The 6,210-nt window shown below is 34.5% G+C and overlaps 1 protein-coding gene across 2 annotated transcripts in view; it reads left to right on the top strand.

Moving 5' to 3' along the window:
- Window positions 1-6,210, top strand: part of LOC106882171 (uncharacterized) — a 140,101-nt gene that overhangs the window by 93,725 nt on the left and 40,166 nt on the right. The gene's annotated exons all lie outside the window — the stretch shown is intronic.

Below are 6,210 nucleotides of genomic sequence, written 5' to 3'. Positions count from 1 at the left end.
TGTGTGTGTGCATGCGTGTGTGTGTGTGTGTGCATGTGTGTGTGTGTGTGTGCGTGTGTGCATGCATGTGTGTGTGTGCGTGCGTGTGTGTGTACTTTGTGTCTGTGTTTTTCCTTGCTACCACTGCTTGACAATCAATGTAGGTGTATTTACATTCCCGTAACTTAGCGGTTCAGCAAAATAGATCAATAGATTAGGTACCAGGCTTTAAAAAAATAAGCACTGTGGTTGATTTATTCAACTAACAATTCTTCAATGCAGTGCCCCAGCATGGGCACAGCCTAATAACTGAAACAAGTAAAAGATAAATGATAAAATATATATATACTAGCTGGTATACCTGGTAATTCCTGGGGGTAAAGATGTTCTATTGAAATGCCTTATTACTGTGATATAAGAAAGTTATTTCCAGGGGCTGTATTATTGATTCTTTCAACAATCTAAGTATGCCACGAGGTTTCCAGACATGAGTTCTACTCACATGTCAAGTTTCATCAAAATCAATACAACGATGAAGGAGGAGTTAGCTAACAATGCCACAAACAAACACACACCGATTTTCCACATATGTAGTAGATTGGCTTTTTCAATTGCATAAACTAAGTCAGAAGGGTACAGGGTAAACTACCTGCATCAACTTGCTATAAAAGCAGATAGTAATTTTACCATATCCTTATTCTTAGTGCAAGTCTTGAAGAGTGCAGTTTAATTTTAACAATTATAATTGAAGTGACAAAGGAGCATATTTGGCATATTTTGCTTCATGAGTTCAATAAAGGCAACAACATAACAGGAAGTACGAGGAATATTAATGCAGTACATGGAGATTGGACAATAAGTGTAAGCCAGTGTCGACGGTGGTTCCAGAAATTCCACGCCGGAAACTACAGTCTAGAAGACAAGCTTCTTCCTGGAAGATCTGCAGAGCTCAACGAGGACATCCTGTAAACTCTGGTGGAACAAAATCTCATCGTAACTGTTGAGGAATAAGCAGAGAAGCTTGGATTCGGTCATTCAACCATTCATCAATACCTGCACTAGAAGAAAAATGACCATCTTTGGTTCCAAGATGTAAGGTGTTCTCCCATCATACAGCAAGGATGACATTCCAAAAGCTGGAGCTGTTTGAATGGGAAACAATGTCCCACTGACCATATTCACTGTATATTGCATCATATGATTATCATTTATTTTGCAGTCTTCAAAATCATTTGGATGGTAAAAATATGAATTCTGTAGATGAGGTCAGAACAGTACTGGAAGAACATTTTTCATCACAGACAAGAGGGGCCTTGCAAGTCTACCAGATAGTTGAAAGAGCATTGTAGAAAATGAAGGAGAGTGTATTCTAGATTAAAAAAGAACTTCGTTTATCTTAATGTTGAAAAATAAAAGAAGTATAAAAAAACCACATAATGGGATGACCCAATACATGCATATATATATATATATATATATATATATATATATATATATATATGATCATACGTATTTATTTTCTCTTAGTTAACAATTAACTCTGAGAAAATAAATTGGTTAATAGATACCTGGGTAGCAAATTTCACAAAATGACTTTGAAACTCCCTGTTAGATTGAAGTATTTTGAATAAATATAAAATATAATAAATGGAGTTATATGCATGTGTTAAATGGTTTCTTTTATTTCCGACATATGTTTCAAAGATTTACAATTGGTTCATTCCAAAGGAATGAGTGATGTTGATAAGGATGTAATCTTCTCTTCAGGGAAATTCATAAGAACTAACTTAACCGTAAGACATTATTACCGAATGTGACAACTGCGAGTAGACAAGATTGCTACATATCTAATTTGAAAAAAACGTTGGAAAATGCAACGCTATGAGACAGTACATTGGGCGAGGAAGGAAGAAAAGAAGGAAAAAAGAGAAAATTAGAATCTGGAATGGAAAGTAAATAAAAAGATTTTAAACCAGATTAAAAATGAGAGAAAAGTATTTTATGTGTAATGGAAATGCAAAAGGGAAATAATCTTATATTTATACTTGTAGTGTTGACATATATATATATATATATATATATATATATATATACACACACACATGATGAACGTATGGTAATAAAGGTAATAGCAATGTTATTTATATAGGAAAATGATGCTTGTGTGTACTAGTAGTAGATCAAGTGTTTAACAATATATAAAGGTGATGAATGCTCTGTTGATCTAAAGAGAGATTTTTAATCTGGTTTAAAAACATTTTATTTACTTTCCATTCCAGATTCTAATTTTCTCTTTTTTCCTTCTTTTCTTCCTTCCTTGTCCAACGTACTGTCTCGTAGCATTGCATTTTCCAACGGTTTTTTCAAATAAGATATGTAGCAATCTTCTCTACCCGCAGTTGTCACATTCGGTAATAATGTCTTACGGTTAAGTTGGTTCTTATGAATTTCCCTGAAGAGAAGATTACATCTTTATCAACATCACTCATTCCTTTGGAATGTACCAATTGTAAATCTTCGAAACATATGTCGGAAATAAAAGAAATCATTTAACACATGTGTATAACTCCATTTATTATATTTTATATATATATATATATATATATATATATATAAACAGATAAAACATTACACTATGAGTAGTATGTTTTACCAAATGTTATATACACATTTATTCTTGAAGATAAAAGCATTAATCTTTTTTTAATACCAACCTACTCAAGACTGCATGAAGGCGCATAGCTCAGTGGTTAGAGAGTTGGGCAGTGAGTTCGATTCATTGACTGGGGTGTGTGTTGTGTTCTTGAGCAAGACACTTTATTTCATGTTGCTCCAATTCACTCAGCTATAGAAATGAGTTGCGACATCACTGGTGCCAAGCTCTATTGGTCTTTGCCTTTCCTTTGGATAACATCGGTGATGTGGAGAAGGAAAACTGGTATGAGTGGGTGACTGCTGGTCTTCCGTAAACAACCTTGCTTGGACTTGTGCCTTGGAGGGTAACTTTCTAGGTGCAATCCCATGGTCATTCATGACTGAAGGGGATCTTTACACTTTACCCATTACCCAAAGCTGTCCATAGTTCTATGATACAAACTTTCTGTTTTAAATTAATGTACATCAAAATTAATTTCAGTTCAAAATCCCAGCTTAATAATGACAATTATTTTACTAAATCCTTCGTTAATTTCAAAATTAGAAGTAGTGTATTTCAACAGAAATATAACAAGAGGATTAATTTATGATTTTATGTTTTACCAAACCTTACATAGTTTTTTTTTTTTTTTTTTTTTGATATATATAAAGACATATGAAAAGTTTATACTGTGAGTATGTGCATTTTACCAAATGCTATTACAGTTCCCTATGTATATAAAAAAAATAGGTAACTAAGTCTATCACAAACCTTTTGTAGGATCATAAGCCTAGAGCTTATCCCAGTTTCCATAGGTGTATAAGCAAGTGAGAGCAGAATACTCTCTTTGGGCAGGATGCCAATCTGTCAAAGAGTTAACTCCCAGCTGTTATTGGTGCTCATTTTTGGTTGAGTGGACTAAAGCAACGGAAAATGAAGTGTTTTCTGCTCAAAAAAATAACACACCACCCAATCTGGGAAATGAAATGATGACATCGTGATTGTGAGTCCAATGCTCCTAACCACTAGGTCTCATGCTTTTATTCTTCATATATAAAGACATATAGAAATGTTATGTTATGAGTTTGTGCTTCCTTTATAAAGTTTATATACAGTTATTTATACAAAATTTATATGAAACAGACAGACAACTCTGTATATTAAAAACTCCTCTCAAACATCATAACAAAAACATGCAAAATGACACCCTGAAATACATAAAATAACATTAACAAGTGTGCACAGATATTACCACACAACTAAAAGTAAACGATTGAGTGAAATGGTTAATAAAGGACCACAAAAAAATTTCATTAGCAGACATTAAATGTAAATTAATAAGCATGTTACTGCAGTGTGGTCTAGAAGTTTACGTTGCAACCATGTGGTTCTGGATTTGGTTTGATATCACTGTGTGGTACTTTTGGAAAATGTCTTCTACTATAGTCTCTGGTTGAACAATGCTTTGTGGGTGGAATTTGAGAACCAGAAATGAAATTAGAAACACGAGCTCGAAGTAGCCATTTATGCATGAGTCATTCACAAAGGTTTTTTAAACAAAAGAACATAAGGATAGGTGATTTGGTCAAACTTTGATTTCATATTTCAAAAAATATTCAGACGGTGGATATTCAGAAGAAAACCAGAATCAGTTTACCAGCTGATGATTGGAAACAAGCTACTCTGATACATGAAATCAGAGCCTTTCACTTATAATGTAGTAAAGAATATTCTATATTTATATTGAGTCCTGTAATTTATCACTTCTGGTGAATCAACAGAGATTTGTGTGTGTGTGCGTGTGTCTAAGGAACATTATTAGCCCTCTATGATGGGTGAGTCCTTTATGGAAAATATTCCTCTTGCATATGTATGAATCATGTCTGAGATATGTTTGTTTACTAAATACCCAGTTTGCTTTATTTGTTTATGTATTTATTTATTTATACTTGTGTTTATAGCAAGGTGATAAACAACTGTCTAAATAAGTTAAAGCTACACAAACACACACACACTTACATTATTGACTTGTTCTTAAGGAAGCCAGTGGGCTGATGAGCTCCTATATGGTAAATTTTCCTCTTGAACAACAGCAAGTTAATGACTGCAAGGAAAGCAATTGCATTTTAGAGGGCTAACATTCAAAAGCAAAGAGACTGAGAATAGTAGTTAACATGGAGCCTGAGTTGATAGATACAATGAGAGGAGAGATAGATGAGTAAGCTTGTTGGGCTTGGTTAAAGATAGCATGTGAGTAGCCAACACTGAGGCTTAGGAAGCTATTGTAGTGGTAGGAGTATAAAGAGAAGAGATAAGCACACCTGTGGGAGAAAGGTTGAGTGTTTCTGTAACTGATTTCATATCAATCATTTAAGTAACCTTACTTTGGATATATTCTGTGATGTGTGCGTGTGTGTGTGTGTGTGTGCATGGTGATTTGTTGTGTTTCAAAGGACATGTGAAGCTAAATGAAGTCACAGTCATGAGCAGTGACAGATGTGAGGCACCTGTGCTGGTGACATGTGAAAGGCACCCATGCTAGTGACATGTGAAAGGCACCCATGCTAGTGACATGTGAGAGGCATCTATCCAATGACATGTAAGAGGTACCTGTGCTAGCGACATGTAAAAGACACCCAGTACACTCTGTGGAGTGGTTGGCATTGGGAAGGGCATCCAGCTGTAGAAATCAAGCCAAAACACAATTAGAGCCTGGTACAGCTCTCTAGCTTACCGGTTCCAGTCAAACCATCTAACCCATGCCAGCATAGAAAACTGATGTTAAATGATAATAATGATGATGATGATGATGATATATATATATTTATATAATGGGGTATTAGTTTTAGAACTTGCCTGAAAACCCTTTGCATCTACAGACAAAACTCAGAGCAGCAAGTGACTGACTTGACCAAAATAAAATATATTATTTATCTCAACTATGGTGCTAATTATTCTTTTTTCCAACAGTTTTATGTGCACACACATGCACACATGTGCACGCTCACACACACACACACACACACATGGTGGTTGGGAAGTGATCTTCTTAACCACTCAGCCATGTCTGGCCCAAATATTCTATGTTTTATGTTAAAACTGACCAGATCCAACCTCTCATACCTACCCTACAATGCCATTCTCAAAATATACAAACACATCATCAAAATTTCCAAGCTATGAGATAATGCATGACTAAGCATTACATTTGACAAAGAAATAAGAATGCTAAAAGGTTAAATAATTTTTTTTTTCTTAACTTTAAAACATTTTCTTTCTTATTAAAGTTTCCAGTTTCTTTCTTTTGTCTTATTTTTAATTATGTCATTAAGTCAAAAAAATTGAGAACTATCATTATAGAAGTTCGTTTGTTGAAGCCAACAAAGGAACTTCTATAATGATGGTTCTCAGTTCTCAATATATCTATGTTGTTTTTGTTATTAATAGTAGAACTATATGTTCTTTAACTTTGTTTTAGCTAACATGGCTGGAGCCATACTGGAGCACTACCTACAGAGTTGATTGTTCTGTGGCTTTTGTTTGTTTGTTTGTGTGTGTGTGAGAGAGAGAGCGAGGAGAGAGAGAGAGAGAGAGAG

This window comes from Octopus bimaculoides, chromosome 16 (genome assembly GCF_001194135.2).
Source record: "Octopus bimaculoides isolate UCB-OBI-ISO-001 chromosome 16, ASM119413v2, whole genome shotgun sequence".
NCBI classification, from domain to species: domain Eukaryota; kingdom Metazoa; phylum Mollusca; class Cephalopoda; order Octopoda; family Octopodidae; genus Octopus; species Octopus bimaculoides.
The sequence above is the reverse complement of the archived record's forward strand: the minus strand, read 5'-3'. Positions and strand labels throughout refer to the sequence as shown.